Raw genomic sequence first — 14,651 nt, forward strand, 5'->3', positions numbered from 1 at the left:
TCATAAAATTAATTAAATTATATGCCATTTCTTGATATCTTGGATGCAGCAACTTAAGATTGGTGAGTACTTAAAATGAGTATTAAAACATTAGCAAAATAAATCAGTTGTAAACATTGTTTAGGCATAGAATTAGTATGACTAAACTATTTTTATTAAGTTATTTCCAAGCCAAAATGCAATATTTCAAAATGTAGCAGAAAAATAATTTTAACTTTGGTATTATGAAGACAGTGCTCTTTTTAAAATTTGCACCATAAATTGGAAAGGAGGATTAACCATTACATGGTGATATCATCTAGGCAGTATGGCTTTACAGTTGCAGAGAAGTGGATCACTCATTTATGGAATAGACATTTTTCCTGATAAAAATATTTTTTTAAATTATAATTCAAATTGAAAATTGCTTCATAGATGTTTTGTTCAGTTTTACTACAGAGGATTTATTTCCTTTTTTTGTGTGTAACCTTCCACTGAATACTTCAGTTTTCTTGAAATTTATTTTTTAAAATACCTAAGGATTGTCTTTAAAAAATCTCTATTAGTTGATCAAAATAACTGTTAGGAACAAAATGAAGCTACTTCTATTTGTGTTGGAAATTTCAGTAATGATGCAAAATAATATTATTGAAATATATCTACTATATAAAACATTTTTCCTATAGAAATAATGTAGTTATAAGAATTTGAAAAATTAAGTTATTGGAATTTTACTCTACAACTGCTAGATAGATTAAAATTTGAAAAATAACAGAATGGAAATTGTAATAAAATATGTTTCCACCCCACAAATACTGAAGTAAGATGTTATAACTTTGGGGCAGATTTGGGGCAGATATGACTAAGCAAAGTGAAATTTGTATATATATAAATAGTAACTTGCATGTAGAACTCAATATTTAGTGCCCTGCAGGAGTGAACATGTACAGTTAATGGAATTCCTTTCAACAATGTTAATTACAGAAAACGTTTATATTATCCTGCAATTAAGTAGTATGTCATGAAATATACAGATGTTTTTCTTTTTTGATCTTAAGTATAACGTAGATTACTCTGCGGCCAATTTAAACTCTGTACTACTTCTAAAACAAATAACCGTTCCCCTAAATCTAAATCTAAGTCCTTTAAGAACTAAAATACATATATTTAGAGTAGATTTATTGTAGATAAGATAGATATTTCCCACTGCAAATGCCAGTAAACCTTCCTAAAAATTATCTTAATACACTGTTCTCAGTAAAACAGGCTGTCATAGAAGCCACTAAAATCTTTTTTTTTTCATGCAGTCACTCACTATGACGTTCCCTGCTTGTATTCACTTCACCTCTCAACTCTTCTTATTCAAGAACCCTTTTCCCCTGCAATTATATTAAAACTCAGGTTCTAGACAAATGATCCTCCCTGCCAACATAACCCTCCGAAATCACAGTCCTTATCTCTTTGTCACAGCTCCTCACAAAAGGAGGAATACGTGCCTGGAATTGTGCTAAATACAATTCTCTTCTTGTTACAGTTTAACAGAGTCCAGAATAAACATTCTGATTTCTAATATTATAGCCTTCTAAAAATTATTGTTAATTTTATTGGATGAACATATGAAAGTGTCCATTGAATTATCAGGTGACTATTCAGTGTTCCTTTATTTATGAAGTTAAATATTTGCTTATAGTAAACTATGATTAGTGTAAAGTATAATATTTTATAGGCTTTATTATAAAGTTCAGTGGATTTTACTCTATAAATGCACATTTTTTCCCAAACATTGGAATATAACAATATAAGGTATATTAAATCCATAACGCTTATATTTTAAAAAGTCATGCCCTCTTCTGAAAACAGAAAGTTTACGTTCCCTCTATTTGTATTTTTAAAATATGCTATTTTGCTTTCTTAATATAAATTATATTCTAGCATATGCATTCCTCCTCATCATCAGCCCCTCTTGTGTTCTAAGTCCCCCAGTCAAGTATGGACTGCAGAAGAGATCTAAAATTGTATGTGCATCTTTCTTCCATATTCCATTTTATAACATACAAACCACCCATAAACATGTTATTTCATTTGTTCTGGAGCAATAATCTATGTCTCCAAGGAATTAAGTGGCACTTGCCTAAAGTGACAAAAGGCAAATAGTGAGGTCAGAATTCCAATTCCTAAAGTTGTTCACTTTCCATCATACCTTTTATATTTAATGTTTGCAAAGGCTTTCTGGCTCTCTCAGCGCAGTATGAAAACATCTATCATAGTATGGCACCAACAAATACCTCTGGTTGCTTCTCTCTTTTAGTTTAAATTTTGGGAACTCAAGGTTTTTAAGAATTTCAATGAAAGTTGTCTATACTCATGCATTATGCCAGTACTGTATTTGTTAGTACATTAAATATGCATAATATAATTGGATATTTTTGTAGGTTTTCCCATCTAGTAAGATAATGTAATTTATAAAGTATTCCCTGTGTTTATTTGTTGATTTTTTAAAATCCCCATATTCTCAAATTTATGTTGGATGTTTTACCAGCCTACAAAGTCATTTAATTTAACCGAAACGTTTACCTTTTCAGACAACAGTGCAACACACAATGGTATCAGCATCTACATTTGAATATCAGATCTCAGTTTACTGTCAAAACCCAGCATCACTTAAGTCATGTAACATTGAAAAGTTCACAGAATTGAGCCACTAGCCAGATATTTTCCCCTTTGATAATTGCTGTTCCTTTACTATGCTACTTTACAATAGGATACTTTATCAAGGTACCTAATTTGGTTACACCAACAACTACAATGCTCTAAAATAAGTTCTTTTCAATGTAGTATAGTGGTAATGGCAAGCTCGAACTTAAGGTAATAGAACTTTCAAATTTTACCGCTCCAGATGTTTATACTGACATTTTTTTGGACTTATTTTTTTCCACAAGAAAATATGTATATTGAAGAAAACAACTTTTGAGAGCAGTATTTCATTTTCATAACCCTTACGACATCAGCAGGTCAGGTTTTGAGAGTTGCTGCAGGCTACTTTAACTACTGTCAAACTATTTGACATTAACGTATATTGTTTTGTGTTATTTGGCATGTAAGGATAATGGGTCCAAATGCATTTCCACTTCTTAGTGAAAACATACACAATTCTCTGCTATTTCAAAATAAAAATGTTAGGAATAATTTTATTTTTTACCATGATGCCTGTTTTACTAAATTTTTCATAATTCACTACTTTCACATGCTGATCTAATTTCTTACAGAAAATAATTTTGTAGTTATCACATGAGTATCCCATGAGCCTTTGACCAAACAAGGAAGAATACTCTCAATTATGCTATTTCAACATTTCCTCAATATTTTACCAGCACATTTTGATGTATATTCAGTTAAAAGAGTCAGAGCAAGCTCATTTCCTGGTATATAATTCTCATACACAAAGGTATACATTGGTTAAAGACATTAAGAAATACATTGACTAGATTCTCCAGCCCCTCTAATAATTGGTAAATTAAGGAGAATGTATGTGTGATGCCCAAATGCAGAAGTCAGCTAAGAAAATCTAAAGAGGAGCTTGTATTTCTAAAGATTATACATGGTCTTTACTTACCCTTGTGGCCTACATCAGTAAATTTGCACATAATCTTGTTTCCTAGTAGTTGCCCCCACAGCAAAGAAAGAAATCACACAGGGTAAGTTTCCCCCAGAGACACAAAGAAGCCAATAATCCTGCTAACATTTGCTCCTGTATAAAAGGCCAAGCCTGCACTCTAGTCAGGTAGCTACCTAACATTTCCCTGCTGTATTTCCTCAATGAGGAAACAGGATACATGTTTCCACTCACAGGACTTGAGGAAGCAGTTGTAAGAAATGTGGTATCCAAATGGAGAAGAAAAGAAATATTATAGTCCATCATTACGATAAGATATTCTAGTAAAATCAAACTACTCTCTATAAATATGCAAGAAAAAAAAGGCAGTCTTTGTATAATAGGAGGTGGGGTGGAAATTTTCCTTTTGCCTAAATCATGAAAACTGCATCAAAGAGATGCAAAGTACCTGATTTCTAATAAAACATTGAAACAGTTGGAGACTTTGGGAGGAGTCAAAGCTGCATTTTAAGCCCAAGACCATCAGGCTAAAGACCCAGAAAAATTCAATGTTTCAGTTCAAATTTGAAGGCCATTTGCTGCAGAATTTCCTCTTGCTGAATGTTAGTCTTTTGTTCTATCCAGGCCTTCAACTGATTGGATGAGGCTCACCTACATTATAGAAATAATCTGCTTTACTCAAATTCAACTAGTTTAAATGTTAGTGTCACTCGAACACACCCTCACAGAAACATTCAGAATAATGTCTGACCATATATCTGGGAGCCATGACCCAGCCACAGTGACATATAAAATTAACAATCACAATATCTTACTATGATGCTGACTCCCTGTGGCTAACTTTTCCTTATTTAAATATCAAGTGGAGGAAGCAGTGACATTGATGATGATGACTTGATATGAATGTCTGAATTTTCTGTCAGTCAAGGGAAACTAGAAGTAGTTCTATGTGAGCCACTTGGCTGGCACCGCCATGTGAAGTTGTCCTGCTAGGTAAATACTCTGCCACAGGCAGAGGGCTAGACTGCCAAGAATGCCTGAGCCAGCTTTCCCAAATCAGGGAACTATATATACAGTGAGGAGAACAGCAGCTCCAGGAGAACTTACTCATGTGCCCAGTTCATTAGAACACTTACCACACAGAGGATATCTGTGGCGGCCAGAAAAGCTGTTGCAATTAACCAACAAAGAAATCTACAAAACTGGTTAATGAAGAGGCATTTGTAATTTTTCCTCTCTTATCAATGTGCTCTAGCACACACTGCAGGACACAGAATTTACAGAAAACAAAGGTAGGAGGTATCTCAATGACAGACATGTCTCTTTCCTTCTTTCTATGACTATATGTCTCTTTCTTTCTTTTCCACCTATGACTGTGGAGGGATGAGGAACAATAATTTCAGATAGCAAAGGAAGGATAAAAACTTTGAGCTGAAGATAGGGTTGAAATTTAAAACCACATCGATTTGTTCTAATTGAAAGTGATAGCAAGTATTAAAATCTGCTGAATATATTTTCAGGGATAATAAAATGTATTGCAGGATATGGTTAAAAGCGATGACTAGAGTAGAACATAATATCATGTTTATACCTTACTAATTTGGACCCATTAGGTAGAGAGGCAGTGCTATGTTAGCTATCTGTGGTAGCTAAATCTGCCCACCCCAGCAGGCATTTCATCCCTATTATTCTGGAGACAGCAATCTGTTTCTTTGGAGAATTTCTCTAAATCCAAATGATCCTTCTGAAACTATCAATCATAGTGCCCCTCATCTCAGCCATAGACCCGAGCATTTGGCCTAGGTTATGTCAATCATAGTTCCACTGGATCATACATAGCAAATGGCCAAGAGGGAGATATATGACCTGAGCCTGAGCTACTAGAATCCTATCTTGAACTTCTACGAATAAATTTTGAAGGGTGTATCAGGGTCTAGTCAAAAGAAAGAAACTGTGCCAGTTATTGAACAGGATTATTTTATGTAAAAATATTGTTAAAGTAACTGAAAGGATCAAAAGAGAGCTGTAAGGTATTATGGAGGTAGCAACTATAGAAAGAAGCTATCATCCTTATAGCTAAAGGAACAAAGGGAAGAGGCTAAAATAATTAAAATGTAGAAACTTAGAGGATGGGTCCCAAGAGTTGAAACATGGATTACAGACAGTCCTCTACTTGCCTTGGATTTTCTTACAACTTTTCAACTTTACTATGGATTTATTGAGCTATTAAAATGCATTTTTGACTTAACGATATTTTCAACTTACCATGTGTTTATAAGGATATAACCTCATTGTAAGTTGAGAAGCATCTGTACTGAAGAAGAGGAGCTGCTCTGCTAGTGCTGGGATCTCTGAGTTTGGAGGAGCAGTCTTTGGGTCTGGCACCCAGACCTGTAAAGAGAGGACACAGGCAGGTGGTGTTGGTAGCTCTGAGAGGCAAGTAATGAGGCTAAATATGTCAGTGTGGAAGAAACTGCAATCTGAATTCAGCTGCTGCTGTGGGAAAGCCCTGCTACTGCTGGGAATTGTTGTTGGGGTAATGCCCACAGGAACAGGAAGCAGTCTAGAAGTACACAGGGAACAAACAGAAAAGAGTAAGTCTTCCTTCTTCCCTTTCCAGCCTTGCTCTCTCCCTCAAGTGCCCAAGATTGACAGAGCTTCACAGGAAGCCAGCTGACAAAGCAAAAACGTAGCTTGCAGAGTCTCAGCACCAGAATTGCAAAGCTGAATGAAGAAGAGTGGGTTCAAGCTGCTGAGAGACAAGAACTATAGAACTGGTGTGGAGACATATCTCTTCCTTTTAGATTATGAGATGAGATGAATCTGACTATGCATTAAGAAAAAGATATTTCTTAGCATGTCTCAATTAGCCATATCAAGAGAGGAGCAGGCTTATACAAGCCACTTAGTTCTAGAGGCTCTTCTTGACCAGTAAGCTCCTATTTTTAATATAATCGACTAGATGTGTATGACTCTCTTTCCTTATAAATATGTAGAGTGGGACCAGGCGCGGTGGCTCATGCCAGTAATCCTAGCACTTTGGGAGGCCGAGGCAGGTGGACTGCCTGAGCTCAGGAGTTCGAGACCAGCCTGGGCAACACAGTGAAACCCCGTCTCTACTAAAAATACAAAAAATTAGCCGGGTGTGGTGGCATGTGCCTGTAATCCTAACTACTTGGGAGGCTGAGACAGGAGAATTGCTTGAACCCCAGAGGTGGAGGTTGCAGTGAGCCGAGATCACGCCATTGCACTCCAGCCTGGGCAATAGAGCAGGACTCTGCTTCAAAACAAACAAACAAACAAATATATATATATACACACATATATATGTAGAGTGACTCAGGAGGGTGTGACCTTTCTACCAGAGTCTATCTTTACCATCAGATATACTTGGCCTAAGCACAATTCTCTGTGGAATAACGTGGGCTCAGGGAATTGGGTATGCTTCATTTATAATTTTTTCCAAAAAACTCTATTTTAAATTTATATCATATGACATTAGCAAAGTATGTGCCAGTGTCATCTCTACAGGACAGTTAAAAGCTGTACAGGCATATGCCCAGGATATTGGCAGTCATGTCCTGCTACATTAAGGAAATTCATCTACAGTAAGAGTCTAAAAGAGGAAAGCAAGGAGAAAGATTATCGACTGAATGCTGTATCCTCCCAAATGTATATGTTGAAACCCTATACTCCAATGTGATGGCATTAGGAAGTGGGGCCTTTGAGAGGTAATTAGGTTTAGATGAAGTGATGAGAATAAAGCCGCCATAATGTTAGCATTCTTATAAGCTTCCTCTCTCCATCATGTGAGGATACAGTAAGAAGTTGACCATCTGAAAACCAGGAAGAGGGCCCTCATCAGACACTGAGTCAGCTGGCATCTTAATCTTGGACTTCTTAGCCTTCAGAACTGTAAGAAATAAATGTATGTTTTTAAGCCACCTAGTGCATGTTATTTTGTTATAGCAACAGGAGTTAAGACAAGAGGCAAAGTATAAAGGAGAAATAATGGCAAAGAAAAAAAGTCTTAAAAACCTAATTTGACTATTGTCTGTGGCCTACATATAAGACAGTTCCTTACTGAACTCCATATGTGATGTGAGCCTATACATACTTTTATTTGCTAAATTAGTTTGAGTGGATGTCTGCAAATAATCTTGAGTAACACATGCGATTTAAAGCTTAGGACACATTTTTATAAAGGTACTTCCAAAACAATAATGAAGCAATTTGTAAAATGGTTTACTGAACAAATGATGATGAATCTCAAATATTACTTTTCCTAACCATATGGCTTATTGGACAATAAATGAAGATCAAGGACACAATAATCCTTCATTTTACGTAGCCATGTTCCATGTTATAACAACAGTCCGAAGTGCCAATAGATTTAATTATTGGATTTGAAGGCAGACAATGAGTGACAAACCACTTCAACTTCATTTAACATTTAAAACAGCCATTGTCATAGATAAATTGCCATGGAATAGGACAAACTTTTATTTAATGAACTGAGGTTTATATTCAGTGGTGAAACTCACAAAACTTGGAATCTGTCCAATTCCTGAATTTCCACTATGCCAGTCCTACTCAGGGAGCAAAGCATTGCTGTTTGGAAGGAAGAAAAAAAAATTTGGTTGAGCAGAGCCAGGGACAAAATCTTCGGAACTTCACATTCACTTTCCAGCCTTTCAGAAAATAGTCTAGAAATCATGCCTTGTGTAGTTGAAAGTGAACGCTCCTTTGAAAGAAATACAAGCTGTGCACTGTCATCTAGTGCCCATCCAGATCTTACATGCATGAGGTGAGGCTCATGATATTGCCCAAGAAACTGCAAATGGTGCCCTAAAATAACCAACACGTCAGCTGGTGCTTCTTCTTCTTTCAGATAATGGCCTCTTCTAACTTGAGTTGCATTCCCAGAAAAATCACAAATCAGTCCAACAATACCCCTTGTAACTGTAGACAACCATCTGAGATTTCCTGGGGAAATATATAAATTATTACCCATATAAATTGTTGCCAATTGTTACCAATATCCTCAACTTCAACTAAGTTCTAAAAACCATATAGATTTTTAAGAATAATTCTATAATAATTTGCGTTGCTGTTTTCCACAATTTACAATTTCAAACCTTTATGTCTCCCAAATTTCCAGCGTCCTCCATTGCTGCAAATCTCAGCTATTGGGTTGCCTCATACTTTAGAAAAAAATAGAAGCCAAAAAACAGAAACTGGTCAATCTTACCAAAAGCAAATACATCAATGTATTGCAGCTACAACTATCTTCTCCTATTTCTATTTCCATTATAATGATGAATTTATCTCTTTCTTAACAATAGCTGTTTCTCCATAAGCACTGAAAGGCATGATTACATACCATCTTTCTTACAAAATTAAACAAATGACAAATGCATAACAGTAAAAAACTTTAAAAAAAAAACCTTAAAAGCAATAACCTTCTTCAATTATGTTCCTGTCTCTCTACTTCATTTATTCTGGAGACAAACATCTAAATAGAATTCTTTAAATGCACTATGTCATTTTGTCTAATTTCTTACCTGCCATGTAATCAACTTTCCAATGTTTCAAATTGTTTTTCTTAGAAATAAAACTTCAAAGCCCAAATTGAAAGCCATTTGTATACTTTTCCCAATTTCATTCTTTCTCCACCATTCTCAGAGGCATCCATTATCCCGATATTTTGTGAATTATTTCCTGCTCATAATTTTTATATTTTTACTACATACCCACTGTATATACAAGCATATGATTTTTCATTTTTATATTGTACATTTTCTTCATGTATTATATATTATACATAATTAATATAATTTAATTTAACTCTCACTATATGAGTATATGTGCATATATATTCATGTTTATATACGTATATCTAACTCACTATATGAGTATATATGTATATATATTTATTCATGTTTATATATGTATATATATCTCACTACATGAGTATATGTATGTGTATATATATATTCATGTTTATATATGTATATATATCTCACTATATGAGTATCTATGTATATATTAGTTTTATCCATGTTGGGGAGTCCCAGGACTACTCAGGTTACATTGATTCCATACATCTTCTCAGCTGGAATCATGACTTTTAAGTACCACATATATTCTAAAAATTCACAAATTTATCTTTCATTTCTGACATTTCCCTGAATTCCACAACAGTGTACATAATTGCCTGCTTGACATCTCCCTTTGGATGTGCAATAAGCTTCTCAAGCTCAAATGCAATTCTGAAGTTCCAACGACCCTTTAAATCTCCTCTCTTCTCTATTTCCTACCTTTGTAAATGGTAATTCCATTCTTTCATTCATTCAAGTCAAACATCTTAGAATCATGGTGGTAGTTTTCCTTGAGTACTTTGTTGTTTTTTATTAATTACACTCATTTTCAATAGACTCCGTAGGGGTCTCTCTGATCTCATGACATAATTTTCTATCTGTTTTCTCCACTTCCATTAATGCCCAACTGCAAATCTTTTATCAACAAAGTCATTTTTAAAAAATATGTTCAATCATGCCACTTCTCTGCTTCTCACTACATCTGGGCCCTGCCTCTCCAGCCTATCTGTGACCTTCTCTATGCTCAAGTCACAACAGCTTCTTCTATCATTCTCTAGACACAGGGACTTGACACAGATTTCCAGAGCAACAATAACTGCTCTTCCCTGCACCACCACTTGATTCTAGGAATTCTAATTGTCTATCTTCATATATCAGCTTAAATACTTAATTGATATTACCTTAAATCTACTGATGAGTTTCTGACCCATATTTTCCTTTACTTTGCTCTTTGGAGATAACTATTGTCTTTTTTTTTTTTTTTTTTTTTTGAGACAGAGTCTCACTCTTTTGCCAGACTGGAATGCAGTGGAGTGATATTGGCTCACTGCAACCTCTGCTTCCTAGGTTCCAGCCATTCTCCTGCCTCAGCCTCCTGAGTAGCTGGGACTACAGGCGTGCGCCACCACACCCAGCTAATTTTTGTATTTTTAGTGGAGACAGGGTTTCACCACGTCAGCCAGGATGGTCTCAATCTCTTGACCTTGTGATCCACCTGCCTTGGCCTCCCAAAGTGCTGGGATTACAGGCCTGGCCCAATAATTGTCTTAAATTATGTTGTTTGTCATTTCTATTTCTTAAGATTCCCACTTTTAGTTTTGTTTACTTTTGATTTAAGTCAATCTATTATTAAGATGCATCGTATAGTTGGTAGTTATATCTCATTCATTTTAAATTCTGGTAATATTTCAGCATGCCAATTTATAACAGTTTACTTGTATTTTTTAAGATAAGTTTTAGAATTGTTTCCAGATTTTTGTTCTTGCAAACCTTGAAGATACATATAAAGATGTTTCAGTTTACATGAGTGGTAGACAAAATTTTGGCTTTTGTAATTTGTTCCTTGGCGATACTTTCATAAGTATATTACATGGCTAAAGGGCTTTGCAGATGTAATTAAGGTTACCAATCAAATGACCTTAAATTAGAAAGATTATGCTGTATGGATGGGCTATGTGGACTATGTGGATGGGTTTAATATAATCAGAAGCACCATCAGAAGCAGAGATTTTTCTCATTCTGATAGCAGAAAAGGAAGTCAGAGATTTTGAAGCACAAGAAAAATCCAGTGTGTACTTGTTGGCTTAAAGATGAAGTGGCAAGAAAACAGGGACTTTAGTCATACCACTCCAAGTAACTGAATTCTGAGAACAACCTGAATGAAATTGGAAGTGGAGTCTTAACCAGAGCCTCTAGATAAAAGCCAAGGAGAGCAAATAATTCAATTTTGGTCCTGGGAGGACCTGAGTGGAGGACCCAGCAGAGCCACCTTGTACCTGGACCTCTGACTCACAAACCTGTGATATAATAAATGAGGGTTTTAAGTCACTAAATTTGTTGTAATATGTTTAAAAAGCAATAGAAAACTAATACAACATGTCTAAGTGTTTCTCTTGAAGTGTAGTGGCTCTTTGGTTCCAGAGGGTACATCTGTGATTTTCACTAGTGAATTTCCAGTTTCCAGCATATCTCCTGCTTCAGTTTGAACATTTCTTATGTACTCGTGGACTAAATGAGTGAACACAAAACTTGAGTCTATAAAGCCTTAAAACTACAGAGCAGAATTGGGTATGCAATAGGAGGATAAATCAGATAAAAAGTAATTTAAAAAATTGACTTCATTATAATAAGAAACAGTTAATATTTGTGAAAATATAACATATCAAATAACAGTGGTAAGTTATGTATTATCTTCAGTGCGAACTTTATACATACAAACTTGATTGCAAGAGCAGTTTATTAGAATTCAAAATATTTTCACAAGAAATGATATTATAAGGGGACAATGAATTCTCAATATCGCTTAAAAGCACCAAATTAACACATAGCTTAATTATGTCTATAAACAATAGATGAGAGAAATAATGATCAAGTCATAATAATAGTAAAAGAGAAATAATGACGAATCATAATAATAGTAAAAGCACATATCAGCAAATGGCAGAAGTATGGTTGGAAAGTAAAGCTGAAAAAAAGATAAGTGGCTATATTTGATACAAGTGAAAATGATGGTAGCTTCATATGGCAAGACGCTACAATAAAATAATAGACTTGTCACAATATGTTGTGTGGTTTAGATGAAGTGGCCAAGAGATTAGAGTCAAGGGCACCAATAAGGCCTTTGCATTTCATTCAACCATCGTTGAAATAAGAGTAAATCTGACTTGTGACAGTTCCAATAGATACATCTCAATGATTATTTGCCTAATGCTTAATGATTAATTAGATTAAAACAATGAAAGAAGAGAGATGTTAAGGTTTTTATGAATATTCATTAGGCAGTGAGGATACGTTGAAGACTTGGAAAAATTCTTCATCTTAAAGTTATAATTAAAGAAAAAAAAACAGGTCATTCCCTATTCTGTTCCATACAAAGTAATCTACACGCTTGATTTTGTGCAAGAATAGTTTCACTGATTGTCTAAACGTGTCTTTAGAATTTTCCCATTATCTCCTCATTTTATAGTCTGCAAAATTTTCATCTGTTCTATATCCTTGCAGATCAGGTTCAATTTTTTTGTAGTAAGTGTAATTTTCTATGCTAATATACAATTATTTTGACAAACTGATCATACACCATTCTTTTTGTCTTCCTTTGGTTAGGCAGCCCATATTTCAATTTGGTGGTGGCTGAGTAGTTTTTGTTGACAAGACCACACTTCTTGCTACATGAACAATGGAGGCAGGATCTAAATCCAAATTTCCTTAAGGCTACTTTATTTGGTTAAGCTAACACTGAATTGTTGGCTAAGCTATAATTAAGCTAAGATTTAACTACTTAATTATTTTGTTTCAGCATGCTTTGTAGTACTATAAAAATGCTTTATTTATTTTCTCCTTATTTGCTTTATATATCCTATTTTGCATATAAGGTTTTATTTTGTTAACCACCTTTCTGCATCATTAATCCAATGCAATATCACTGTAATGTAGCATTGCATATTTACATTTAAGAAGCTAAAACTTTGAAGGGGTGCAGCACACCAGCATGGCACATGTATACATATGTAACTAACCTGCACATTGTGCACATGTACCCTAAAACTTAAAATATAATAATAATAATTTAAAAAGCTAAAACTTTATATTGTGCCATACTTACATCACAATTAAAAATCATCCCAAATTCTTCTATTTCTGAATTTATTCTATATTATATAACCATTTGTTTTCTTAAATATTAATCACAGTTTAACATACTGTGTTATTTTCAATAAAATATGGGTTTCAAATATATAGAAAAATGCAGCAGAAATTATGCATGTTTTAAAAATGTATATGAAGTTTTTGGGGGCAAAGGGTTATTTGTTCAAAACACAATTCTGAAAATTAAAAGTAATCAATTTCCTATATTATGGTTCACTAATTACTAATAACACTTCTCACACTTAAATGAAAATCTAAAACGAAACTTTGCATGGTTAAAAAAATAAGAAGGTATTATATAGGGAAAATTACTTAGTGATATCTAATTCTATTTAATTTATATAATATGTAAATATGTTTGTAATATATCCACAAAACCTAACTGAGCCTGTGCTTTATAAATATTTGTTGAATGAATATATGGGTGAATGTATTAACAAATTCAACTTACAGAAAATGGTCATTACTTAAGGGCAGTGCACACTTAGATCTGATAATTAAAATGCAATTATAAATTATTGCAATAAGCATATGTTGATTATGTTGATAATCTTTAGAATAGAGCATATGGAAGCAAGTATTGGTTTTTGAGGCCATAACTATATCTCTTTTGCTAGAGAAAAGTTTGGCGAACAATCCCTATAAAAGCACATGTTTAATCAGTTTAATGCTATTAGAATTGAAAGAATACAAAGCAATGAATTTGAAACATTACTTAATCTGCCTTTTTTTTCCCTCTTGTGCAGTGGTTCAATAAAACCTGAAAGAAGTTATCTTGAAAGAGTAGATTAAACCAAATATCTACTATATTGGTAATCCTAGTAATTGGGACTGTATATTAAAAAAGAAAAGTTGCTGCTATAAAAACATGTTTGAATTGTTAGAATCCCAAAAGTATTTATGATAGCATCCTCAAAAGAATAGTAGGGAAATTGCTGTTAGATGTTACTCAACTTCAAGAAGTCTTTTAAAATGATATTCATCTGAAAAAAGAAAGCTAACCTCAAACTGTACTAGAAGCAACATGCTGAAAAATCAATTAGAAATGCATTCTAGAAATAAGGTAAGAGATAATAGAATAAAATTTCTAGAAATTATCCTAGGTAGGTACTCATAACTTTGAGATTGGCACAGATTCCTTAAACAGGATACAAAAGATCACTGATTATAAAAGAAAAACTGACAGATTAGATTTTATCAGATTTGAAAACTTTCATTTATTAAAATATACTTTTAAGAGATTCAAAAGGCAAGCTTCCTAAAAGCAGACAATATCTATCATACAAATATCCAGTAAAGGATCCTTATTCAAT

General features: G+C 34.0%; 1 long non-coding RNA gene across 1 annotated transcript in view; it reads right to left on the reverse strand.

Annotated features, from left to right (window-relative positions):
- The window catches only part of LOC134759449 (uncharacterized), a 485,506-nt gene that overhangs the window by 184,779 nt on the left and 286,076 nt on the right, over nt 1–14,651 (reverse strand). The window contains exon 3 of the long non-coding RNA XR_010135663.1: nt 5,858–5,983. This is a non-coding gene — a long non-coding RNA (uncharacterized LOC134759449). The remainder of the gene's footprint in view (nt 1–5,857; nt 5,984–14,651) is intronic.

The sequence above is a fragment of the Pongo abelii genome, chromosome 1, assembly GCF_028885655.2.
Source record: "Pongo abelii isolate AG06213 chromosome 1, NHGRI_mPonAbe1-v2.0_pri, whole genome shotgun sequence".
Classification (NCBI taxonomy): Eukaryota; Metazoa; Chordata; class Mammalia; order Primates; family Hominidae; genus Pongo; species Pongo abelii.